The sequence below is a fragment of the Zingiber officinale genome, chromosome 9A (genome assembly GCF_018446385.1).
Source record: "Zingiber officinale cultivar Zhangliang chromosome 9A, Zo_v1.1, whole genome shotgun sequence".
Lineage (NCBI taxonomy): Eukaryota > Viridiplantae > Streptophyta > Magnoliopsida > Zingiberales > Zingiberaceae > Zingiber > Zingiber officinale.
Window position 1 is genome coordinate 78,154,851 of NC_056002.1, and position 13,518 is coordinate 78,168,368.

The following is a 13,518-nucleotide window of genomic DNA, read 5'->3' on the forward strand; positions in this document are numbered from 1 at the left end:
TGACAATCCAATGTCCCTGTCCTGGATTACTTTGATATCTGCTAATCATGCCCCTGACAAAATAGATATCCGGTCTCGTACATAGCATTGCATACATTAGGCTTCCTACAGCCGAAGCATAAGGAACTACCTTCATGTCCTCTATCTCCTTTGATATTTTAGGACACATCTCTTTAGATAAAGGTACTCCATGACGAAAAGGTAGAAAACTTTTCTTGAAGTTTTTCATTCTAAAATGAGCTAGGATAGTATTGATATATGAAGCTTGGGATAAGCACAACATTCTTTTCTTGCAATCCCTTATTACTTTGATCTCAAGAATATGTCCACATTCTCCCAAATCCTTCATCTCAAACTACTTGGGCAACCATACCCTTATGTCGGACAACAATTTGACATTGTTGTCAATAAGCAAAATGTCATCTACGATAAGTATAAGAAATACCACTACATTTCCGTCACTCTTCTTGTATACACAAGACTCATCCAGACATTGAATAAATTCATAAGATTAAATCGGATGTTCCAAGATCTCGAAACATGCTTCAGTCCATAGATAGGCTGATGTTGCATCTTTATCTTGGAGTGCTTCATCATATGTTTAGGGATCAGGTCCATGTTCATCAGGGATCAAGTCTGAAGATTCTACCAAAAACATGAATCTATCAGATTACCTAACAACCCTCCCACTACGACTAGGCATTACTTGTAATTGTGCATCATTTGTGACACGTGTTGCAGTTTCTTGTGGTATCTCATCTTATACCGTTGGTACTAAGGTAGACGTGTCTTCTCTTATTTCTTCAAGAACAATTTTACTCATGGGCTTATGGTTCATTACATAGTCCTCTTCTAAAAATCGGGCATTGGTGCTAATAATGACCTTCTGATCTTTAGGACTATAAAATAAACCACCTTTCGTTCCTTTAGGATAACCCACAAACAAGCGAACTTCTGTACGTGATTCCAACTTATCAGCGTCTCCCTTCAGCACATGTGCTGGACTACCCCAAATCCGAATATGTTTCAGACTAGGCTTACGCCCATTCCACAATTCTGTGGGAGTAGAGGGTACTGACTTAGAAGGTACCAAGTTCAGAATGTACACTACTATTTCCAAAGCATATCCCTAAAACAAATTTGGTAATTCTAAAAAGGAAAGATTAAAATCTCTTTCTTTTAAATTTCCTATTGTTGGATTGTCGGAGTTATTAGATTTAGAATATACAAATTGCCAACCAACGTACTAGAACAGATAACTATCCTATTTTTCTTGACAACTACTTTATCATCAAAAGAAATAGAATATCCATCCATAAATACTTTAGAAACTAAAATCAAGTTTTTTATAAAACTTGGTACATAAAGACAATTACTCAAAATCAAAAGATAAATAAGCATTTCCCACTGCAACAGCCGCCACTTTTGTACCATTGCCCATGTGGACGGTAATCTCCCGTTCATGTAGTCGTCGAGTTTCCTGGAACCCCTGCAATGAATTACAGACATGATCAGTGGCTCCCGTATCTACACACTAGGTACCGGTAGATAACACCACTAAACATGTTTCAACCACTAGAGAATAAGATATACCTTTATTGTTCTCCTTTTTGCTAGGGCAGTCCACTTTCCAATGTCCAGACTACTTGCATGTGAAGCACTTTCCCTTCGGCTTCTTCACACCTGCATGCGGGCCGGTCCTTAGAGATCAATTTGCTGAACCAACTTGTTTCTTTTTCTTCTTTCCGCCTTTCATCTTAGAAGCAGAAACATTTTCAGCAATATGAATTTGAGAACTTTGACGAATAGCCCTTCTGCTGCTTGAAGTTCTATCAGAAGTTCCACCAATAAATAAACCCTTTTGTTCATATTGTAGTTCAGGCGGAACTGCTCAAAACTTTTAGGCAACAGTTGGAGAATGATATCGACTTGGGTTTCCCCATCGATTTCTGCTCCAAGGACTTCCATCTCATTCAAAAGAGCCATTATTTTGAGGATATGATCCCTTACGGGTGTCCCCTCAGTCATGGTGGTCGTCATGAAGTTTCTCATAGCCTCCTGCCTAGCAGCCCGATTCTGGTGTCCGAAGAGTTTCTTGAGATTGCGCATCATGTCATAAGCGGTAGGCATGGCCTGATGTTGATGTTGCAGTACATTTGACATATAAGCCAAAATGTAACACTGCGTCATCTCATCTGTCCTGACCCATTTCTTATGATACTCAATCTCCTCTTCACTAGAATCGCTATTAGGCAAGTTTGGACAGATCTCAAAAAGTACGAACTTGTAACCTTCAGCAGTTAAGACAACGTCCAAGTTTCATTTCCAATCAATGTAATTGGGACCAATAAGTTTGTTTTCTTTCAATATCACAGCAAGAGGATTGAAAGCCATTTTGAAATCCTAAGAATCACAAAATATTTGGTCAAAACTTTAGAATTTAAAATAATATTGATTCCTCAAACGATATCATTTAAATTCACCAACACTTCAAAACACCATGAATTTTGTCTGCCACGATAGTATGGACGTATACAAATTCAAACATTTGTAAGAGAGGGTTTTACCCATTAATTTTATTATCTTGTCAACCTAACTTTATGACAAATAAAATTAATAGTTGGGTTTTCTTCGGTCACACAAATAATAGCAGTGACTCCGATGGGGAGGATACTATTAAATGCGCCTAAGTGTATACCAATACTTGATACTTAGTCCATTAAATAAGATTGTGCCCATTCAGATGGAGAAGATCACACAAACCTAAATAAGTTCCTATAATCATCCATTAAGGAAGTTTGATCTAATGATCCATAAACAAACTCATCCGATGTGGAGGAAGGTACTCAAAGCCAACACGCAAGTTTGAATGCATCACTTACAAACCAGTAATAGAGATCGTGGAATTTAAATAATTCTCTCCCACTTAGTTATTTAAAATGAGGAATTTTAACATGCACACACACACAACACATATAAACATCATAAAAGGCAATAAATATGAAAAATAATTTTTCAACTATTATGGTCTCATCTATAGCTGTCCTCCGTGTGCCACCAACCCTAGCTGCCGCCAACGGGTCATGTCGTCGCATCTATCTTGCTTCCTTTTTCGATGCGCCTCTGGTCCTCAAATAGCACCACGCCTCGCAAGGATACGATCCGTGACAAAAATAAAATTTTACATTTATCGATCCTATATTCCACAAGGGAATGTACATGTAATCTAGATCGAATAAAATGTAAAATCCTAAAACTAATACAGCTCCTGTTGTATTTAATAATTACAATCATGCACACACATAAAATGCCCTCGACATGCCCGAGGGTCCAATCACACACAAACACAATAGGACCATAATAGTTGGAACTAGAATGCCTGCAACCACAGAGTTAATCTATTTGCACATCCTACTATTATCCTACCTAAATTTATGTATGAAAAGTACACAATTTACTGGAAAACCAAACACAGAGGCAGAAAACTAGCTCTGATACCAATTGATGGGTGCTACATGGAATTCCATTTTGTTTCCCTTGTTCAAAAATTTGTACAAGAACAGAACTTTTCCTAGCAGCACATGTGCTCTACAGAAGTTAAACTTGGATTGCAAACAAAACTTCACATTTTTAATCCAAGTTGTTCTTCAAAAGTTAAACTTGAATTGGAAAAGGAACTTAACATTTTTACTCCAAGTTCAACCCTTGTGTTCCTCAAAAGTTAAACCATATTACAGAAGTTGATTAAATATCTATTTCAAAGATTGGCTTCCAGGTTAAACATGACGAGGCACTCGGCCTTCTTGGGTAGGGATCATCCACCACTTTCTAGACAAAGCCTTTCAAAGAATTGAATATTTAAACTTCTTACAGTAACCTTAGGTTTAACTATAGAGACCACAATAGAAAAACAAAATTGAAACACAAAATTGATAGCGTCTTGTGTTGGTATTTTAGGATCCATACAAAGAACACAAACTAATTATGTAGCGGAAACAAATAATTAGTTATACCTTTCTTTGCAGCTAAAGACCTCTTGATCTTCTGTTGTTTTCCTCTCCTCCTCTTGAACATCATGTGGGTGGCGATCTACCAAGATGAAATCCACCCGAACCTTCTTCTTTGCCTACAAGTTTTGGCCAACCAAAGAATGCCAAAATAGGAAACTACCTTATCTTCTTCTTCCCCTCCAAGCAAACCGGCCACAAGAAGATGGAGCTTGATAAGCCACCGGCCTTAATAGAAGAAAACAAAGGGAGAAGAGAAAGAGAGAAGGGTCGGCCACCAAGGAAAAGAGAAGAGGGAAAGCTTAGGTTTCGACCCTAAAGAAACAAGAGAAATATGGAGATGTGTTATGTGTTATTCGTTATTCCCATAAGGTACCCTCTACCTCTCTTTTATAATCCTTGATCATTGTAAAAAAGGAAATTTTAATAATGATTAAAATCTCTCTCTTTTAAATTTCCTATTGTGATGACTACAAAAGAAAAGTTTAAAATTAAACTTCTCTTCTAAATTATGGTTACAAAAAGGGGAAGTTTTATCAAAATTAAAATATCTCTTTTTAAACCAATATAGATGGCAACAAAAAAGGAAAGATTTTAAAATTTAAAAATCTCTTTTAAAACCATGTGGATGGCTTCAAAAAAGGAAAGATTTTAAAATTAAAATATCTCTTTTAATCCTTTGTAGATTGCTATAAAAGGAAAGATTTTAACAAAAATTAAAACCTCTTTTTTTATTTCTTTAGCGGTCGGCCCCTTGCTTGGTCACCATGCAAGGCTTGGTCGACCACATCTTGGACACCAAAATGGGCTTGGCCGACCCCATGCTTGGGCACCAACCAAGGATGTCGCCGACCCCTAGCTTGGGTAAAAAGCTGGGCTTTGGGTGGATAAAAATGCTTTTAATAAGAGGCTAAAACAGGGACCTAGAGGAGGAATTGGTTTTGGCCTTCTGATGGACTTGAGCTTCTTGTGTTCGACCCGAACACCCAACTCAAGTTCATCAATAATAACTCATACCACTAAAGAGTCATTATTGAATTACTGCACCAATTCCATATTACATTATGGGCTACTTCTTATCATGAGTGCATTAATCTCCCTGTGTTTAAGATATCGAATGGTTATTAATTAAATGAGTTATTGACAACTCACTTAATTAATATCTAGCTCCAAAAGTAGTACCACTCAACTTCATTGTCATGTCAGACTAAGTCCACCTACAGGGTTTACATGACAATCCTTATGAGCTCCACAAGGGGACACCATCAACCTAGATAACTAGGACACAGTTTCCTTCTATAATCAACAATACACCATATAAATATTATTATTTCTCAACTTATCGGGCCTCTTGATTTAACGAATAAATCTCACCCATTGACAAATTAAAGAAATAAATACTAAGTATATGTGTTTGTTATTATATCGGGATTAAGAGTACGTACATCCATAATAACAGAGGTTACGTTCTTTTATGCAGTCAATATAAAAAGAACAACCTCAAATGGTCCTGCTCAATACACACATAATATACTAGTGTAATTTTATAGTCAAGATAAACTAGTATCAAATTACACTACAATCATTCCAATGGTTTGTCCCAATCCATCTTGGTTGTGAGCTACTATTTATAATTTATAAGGAACTGATAACATGATCTTCTGTGTGACACAACACACCATATTATCTACAATATAAGTAAATGGACAATTGTATTTTATTAAATGTAGATATTTGACCAATGTGATTCTCATTTCAAAATAAATATTCATACAAAAAGTTAGACTTTTAGTATGCATCCTAACAAGATCTTGTGTTAATCTTGATGATATATTAAAATGTTAGTTTTCAATCATAATATGATACATTACAATATGGCAAATAGCTGCTACAATGTGGCTACTGATCATGTTATAGCAGTTATGATTAAGTAGTTGCTACAACGTGGCAACAAGTAGAGTTTAACTACGTTGTATCAATCAGTAGGGTCTAACCATATTGTAGCAGTTACTATCGAGTAGCTGCTACATTATAACCCATTTTTTAAACCCTATTTCATAAAAGTTTAACTTTAAAACGAAGACTTATATGTCAAACACCATTCAAAGCTAGGAGAAGAATCAAAACCCTAAAAAATCATAAAAAATCAAAACCCTAAAGACACTAATTAAAATACTAAACCCTAATGAAATACTTTCAATAAAGGTGAAGATTCAGAGGATAAAATTTGGTGTCGCAGTGAGGTCAATAAACGAAGACATCGTTGGGCACCGAGCTACTTCCAAGGGGGATGTTTCAAAATATTTGCTCATCTAGTTTAGGGTTTATCACTTTGGGAACCATGAGGGAAAAGGGTAATTGCATAATATAATTTCACTTTCACATTGTAGTAACTGTTATCGGGTAGCTGCTACAACGTGTAGCAGCTACTCGTCGAGTAACTGCTACACATTGTAATAGCTACTGTTAGGTAGCCATTACACATTGTAGCAACTACCCAACAGTAGCTACTACAATGTAGACCTCACATTGTAGTAGCAATTGTTTGTAGCAGTTACAGCTTGAATCATAATACATTAAAATGTATCAAACATGCAAAATACAATACAGGATAGAAACAATGACAACAGACAAATTTAAGTGTCTAATCTTCATAACTAATTTGTTCAAGAGTTAATACATCAGGGAAGAGTTTAAGCCAGAAGACTTATAAACACTACAATCTATTCTTCATCACTAATTTATAGAGAATCTAACTATTATCTCTTCTAATGCATCCTTCACTCTTTTAAATTTTTCAATCTTCGATAGTTTTTTCTCTAAGTTTGAACTTGATACTATTATTTGAGTGTATACTAAAAGCCTAGCTTTTGTAAACATTTATTTTTGAAATAAAAGAATCACATTGGTCAATATCTACATTTGTTTTTTAAATGTAATTGTTCAATTAATTTATATAATAGACAACATAGTGTGTGGTGTCACACACAGAAGATCATGTTGACGGTTCTTTATAAATTATAAACAGTTGCTCACGACTAAGATGGAAAAGAACAAACCATCGAAATAGTCATACTGTAATAAAGTAATAGTTTATCTTGATTAATAAATTACACTGGTACACTCTAAGTGTATTGAGTAGGACCATTTAGGTAAGTTCTTTTTGTACTGACTTAATAAAAGAACTAAACCTTAGTTATTATGAAGTGTGTGCTCTTAATTCTAATATAATAACAAGCACATATATTTAATATTTATTTCTTTAACTTATCAATGGGTGAGGTTTAGCTCGATAAATCAATATGCCCGATAAGTTGGGAAATGATATTACTTATAGTGTGTGTTGTTGATTATAGAAGGAATCTGTGTCCTAGTTATCTAGGTTGAGAATGTCCCCAAGAGGAGCTCATAAGAATTGCCATGTTAAACCCTGCAGGTGGACTTAGTCTGACATTACAATGAAGTTGAGTGGTACTACTCTTGGAGCTAGATATTAATTAAGTGAGTTGTTAGTAATTTACTTAATTAGTGGGCATTCGTAATCTTAAATATAGGGAGACTAACACACTCATGATAAGAATGAACCCATAATGTAATTTGGGATTGGTGCGGTAGTGCGATAATAACTCTCTAGTGGAATGAGTTATTATCGATGAACTTGAGTTGTGTGCTCGGGGCGAGCACGGGATACTCAAACTCATCGGAAGGACAAAACCAATTTCTCCTCTAGGTCCCTGTCGTAGCCTCATTAAAGCCTCAAGTGCATCCAAATATAAGCTCATCTTGGTGTCCAAGAAGAGGGTCGGTCCAATGCTTGGTGACCAAGCAAGGGCCGGCCACATCCTCATCTATAGGGGCCAGCCCTATTGTTTGGTGTCCAAGTATGTAGGGGCCAGCCATAATATTCAAACAAGGAGGGTTGTTTTTGAATTTTTAAAATCTTCTCTTTGTAGAAGACTAAAAGTTTCAAAGAGATATTTTAATTTTAAAAACTTTCCTTAATTGAATTAGGCCACATGCTTTAATAGAGAGTTTTAAAAGTTTTAAAACATTCTTTTTTTAACCATCCTCATGGTTTAAGAAAAAAAGGAAGATAAGTTTTAAAATTTAAATTTTCTATCATCATGTTAAAAAAGGAAATTTTATAAGAGAAGTTTTAAATTTTAAAACATGGTTTTAATTTTTAGAACTTTCCTTTTTAACTCCTACTTTAGGAAAGAGAGCTTGTAAAATTTTATAAGAGTTTTTCTTCTTGTAAAATTTTATAAAAAAAATAATAAATATTCTTTCCCTCTTATGGGGGTCGGCCACCCTTGCTTGGTGCCCAAGCAAGGTGGCCGGTCATGTTTAAAAAACTAAAATCATCAAATTTATTTTTGGTGATTGATTCAATCAAGAGGAAAGAAAAGGAAAATTAAAAGGGAAAAGGAAAAGCAAGAGGAAGATTCTGATTTTTGTAAAAATTCTTCCCTTATTTGCCTTGGGCAAGTATTATAAAAGAAGGGGTGAGGAGGCTTCATGAGACACAACAATTCTTATTCTCTTGGAGAAGTCTCTCTTGGTGGTGGTCGGCCCTCTCCCTTCTCTTTTCCCTTTTGCTCTCTCTCCTTAGTGGTGGTGGTGGCTGGATTTTAGAGGAAGAGGAAGAAAGCTTTTGGGTGGTGTTCATCTTGGAGGATCATTGCCCACACGACGTCCAAGGCAAGGCGAGGAATACGACAGAAGATCTCGAGGTCATTAGCATACAAAGAAAAGGTATAATTAGTAATTGTTTTCCGCATCATGCTAGCTATTTTTCTTTGTAAGAATTCCAAACACAAGAGGTATTACATCTAGTTTTTCGAATTAGTTTTTCGAGTTTGTGTTTTCTTCTTTTTCGAATTTGTGATTCGATTGTTCTTTTTGGTTAACCTAGAGTTATTTAAGAAAATTAAATATTAGCTTTCCTTAAAAGGTTTTGTCTAGGCGGTGGTGGTTGCTCCCATATCCAAGAAGGACATGTGCCTTGCCATGCAGTCCTGGAAGCCAATTTTGGAAATTAATATTTAAGGGAATTAATAATATAGGTGGATTTGAATCAATAGTGTCAAGTTCCGCTTGCGATTCAAATCTAAACCATTAAGAACAGATAAGTTAAATTTGGAATCAATGATGCTATCTTCCATCTACGATTCCTAATTTAACTTCTAAAGATCACAATAGGTTATTTAAGGAAAGGTTTAACACTTATACAAAAATTTTTGTACAGTGGAACCGGTACATTTTTCTAGGATTAACCAACAATTGGTATCAGAGCTAGGGTTTGCCTCTTTGTGTTTTGGTTTTCAAATTAATTATGCACATGTCATACAAAATTTAGGCAGGATAATAGTAGGATGTGCTAACTCAGTGGTTGCAGGCTCCAACTATTATGACATTTAGATATTGTGTGTGATTGAACCCTTGGACATGTCAAGGGTATTATTTTGTGTGCATGATTGTATGTATAAAATACAGCAGGAGCTGTATTATTAGAATTTTATTTTTTGTTCGATCTAGAATATATGTACATTCCTTTATGGAATATAGGATCGATATATGTAAAATTCTATATTTGTCGCGGATCATATCTTTGCGAGGTGTGGTGCTATTGGAGGACTAGAGGTGTATCGGAATAAAAAGCAAGATAGATGTGATAACTCGACCCGATGGCGGTGGCTAAAGATGGCAGCAGCTAGGGTTGGAGCATACTGAAGACAGTGATGGAAAAGGTCATAATAGTTGGAAAAATTAATTTCCAAATTTATTGCTTTTATTTACTGTGATGTTTATGTGCATGTGATGTATGCTAGCATAGGTTAAAATCCTCATTTTAAATAACTAAGTGGGAGAGGGATTTTAAATAAATCCCATGGTCTTCATTCTTGGTTTCAAGTGATGCAACAAGTGCTTAGTTGGCTGCCTCTCCCTCCATAACTGATGGGTTTGTTGCGGATCACTGGATCAAACTTCCTTTATGGATGGTTATAGGAAATTATTTAGGAGAGTGTGATCTTCTCCAACTGAAGGGGCACAATCCTATTTAATGGACTTAGTATCAAGTAATGGTATACACTTAGATGCATTCAATAGTATCCTCCCCAACGGAGTCACTGCTATTGTTTTGTGTGACCAACGTGAAACCAACTATTAATTTTATTTGTCATAAAGTTAGGATTACAAAATAATAAAATTAATGGGTCACACCCTCCTCTTACAAATGATGAATTTGTATACGTCAACACTAATGTGGCATGCAATTTTCACGGTGATTTGAGGTGTTGGTTAATTTAAAATAGTATTGTTTGAGGAATCAATATTATTCTAAATTTAGAGTCTTGACCAAGTTTATTTTTGTGATTCTTAGGATGACTTTCAACCCACTGGCTATTATACTGAAAGAGAACAAACTTACTTGTCCCAACTATATTGATTGAAAAAGAAACCTGGACATTGTTCTTACTTCAAAGCTATAAGTCTTATCGACTGGCTCGGCTGATGCACCAGGCGGTGACTCTAGTGAGGAGATTGAGTATCATAAGAAATGGGTAAAAGCCGATGAGATGTTACATTTTGGCATCAATGTCAAATGTATTGCAACATCGGCATCAAGATTTAACAACTTATGATATAATGAACAATCTCAAAGAACTCTTTGGGCACAGCTAGGCAAGAGGCAATGAGAAAATTAATAATAGGGGAACACCCGTAAGGGATCATATCCTCCAAATGATGGCCTATCTAAATGAAATACAAGTTCTTGGAGGAGAAATCGATGGGAAACCTGTGTCGATATAATTCTAACGCCAGAAGAGTTTGAGCGTTCCGACCTAACTATAACATGAACAAAAAGTATCGTTGGTAAACTTCATGAACATGAACCAATGTAAGGTATTTTCGTCAAAGTTCTCGATTCACTATCGAAAATGGTTCTACTTCTAAGTCGAAGGCAAGAAGAAGAAGAAACAGTTTTCAACAAAGAAAGTGAATAAACCTCGATGGGACAAAAGGCTAGAATGAAGAAGTCGGTCGTGTGCTTTATCTGCAATGCGGTGACAGTGGTCAGGCGTTCAGTGAGGAGGGAACAATAAAGGTATATCTCATGCTCTAGTAGTTGAAACATGTTTAGCAGTGTTATCTACCAGCTCCTAGTGTGTAGATACAGGAGCCACTGATCATGTCTGCAATTCTTTGCAGGGGTTCCAAGAAACCTGGCGACTATTTGATGGAGAGATAACTATCTACATAGGCAATGCTACTAAGGTGCGACTATTGCAGTGGGAGACATCTACTTATCTTTCGATAGGAATAGAAATTTGATTTTAAGAAATTGTCTTTATGTACCTAGTTTTAGAAAGAATTTAATTTCAGTTTCTAAATTGTATTTGGATGGATATTCAATTTCCTTTAGTAACAATGTGGTTATAAAGAGAAATAAAGTGATTATCTGTTCTGGTGCATTGGTTGGCAATTTATATACTTTAAATCTAATTTCTCCCACAAAGCAAAATATGGAAGTTAATAACACATCTTCTAACTCTAATAAGAGAAAAGAACCTTCGAAAATGAACCAAACATATCTTTGGCATCTAAGGCTTGGTCATATTAACTTAAGTAGGATTCAGGTTGTAGGGATGACTCTTGGGTTTATTAGAGTTGGAAAACTTTCCAACATATGAATCCTGGAAGGTAAAATGACCAAGAGACCTTTAAGGCCAAGGGTATAGAGCCAAAGATGCGTTAGAACTAGTTCATTCTGATTTGTGTGGTCCTATGTCTATCCAGCAAGAGGTGGTTATGAATACTGTCTCTTTTATAGCGATTATTCAAGATACGAAATATTTACGATGCCGCAAGTCCGAATGCTTTGATAAGTTTAAATAATATAGGGCTGATGTGGAGAAGCCTTGGTAAAGTATCAAGACACTCCGTCTGGTGGCGAATACCTCTTTGGAGAATTTAGGAATTACTTATCGGTTGGATTCAATCCCATTAGCTTCGTACTTTCGTGCAGTAACGAATGAAGGAATAAAGACTCTTATGGAAATGGTTAGATCAATGATGAGTTATTCGAATTACTAAATTCATTTGGGGATATGCTGGAAAAGAAGTACATTAATATGGTACCTCTTAAAATAGTTCCTTCTACTCCATGGAATTGAAATGAAGCCTAGTCCGAATCATATCCTGATATGGGGTAGTCCACACATGTCAAGGAAGGAGATGACAAGTTGGAATCACGGTAAGTTTGTCCGCTGTGGGATATCCTAAAGGAACAAAAGGTTGTTTGTTTTATAATCCTAAAATCAGGAGGTCAATCACCAATGCTCGATTTTAAGAAGATTATGTAATGAACCATAAGCCCATGAGTGAAATAGTTCTAGAAGAAATAAGGGAGGACACGTCTACTTTAATACCAATAAGATGAAGAAGTAGCTGAAACGCAACACGTATACACGGAACTACAGCAGTAGACAAAGTGGTCTCGGGAGGAGAGTAAGGCAACCTAAGAGATTCATGTTTTGGGAGAGTCTTTGGACTTGATCCCTGAGTAAATATAAACCTGGTCCCATATGATGAAGCACTCCAAGATATAGATGTAGTATCTTGAAAGGCAATATTCGAATATAGAATCTATGTATTCTAATAAGCTGGAGCTTGTAGAACCACCGATGGTAAAGCAGTTGGATGTGGATCTACAAAAGGAAAAGAAGGGACAGAGGGATAATGATAGAAACCAAGCAATGGCGGTACATCAAAAGAGGAATCGATTATGAAGAGACTTTTCGCATAGCCATGCTTTAGTCTATCGATATATATCCATTGCAGCTCATATGGATTATGAGATTTGGCAAATGGATGTCAAGACTTTCTTAATGGAAGTCTTGAAGAAAACATCCATAAGCAGCAACTGGTTCATTGAAAAGGGCAAAGAGCAAGCTAATCCTATTTATGGACTAAAGCAAGCTTCAAGATCTTGGAACACCCGATTTAATGAAGTGATCCAATATGGATTTATTCAATGTCCCGATGATGTAGCGTAGTAGTAGTATTGTACTCAGACGAGATGTGATTATAGTTTATTCTACCAAAGTCAAATTGTATCAACAAACAATTTGATATGAAGGAATTAGGAGCACATTCTTATGCACCAGTAAGGGATCAAAAGTTAATCGTCTGAGGTCCTCACAAGATGATATCTTACTCGTATCACGTACCATGATTTTTCAATGGAGTATTCTTATGGAGAGAAAAGAGACTCCATCAAGGATAGAGGACAGAGGACATGACAAGAAGCCTTAATATTGTAACCTACTGATTATTGCACCGCAAGGTACTAGAGAATACTATCGGTAGTAAGCACTACATCTGTGAAGTTAAAGACCCGGAAGGACTGAAGTTATATGCTAACACCAAGACCTCCTGCACGGCAGTCGTGGGTTACTTCCAACACAGTGGGACAATAGTAAGTCTACGCCTATGTGTTTACTTT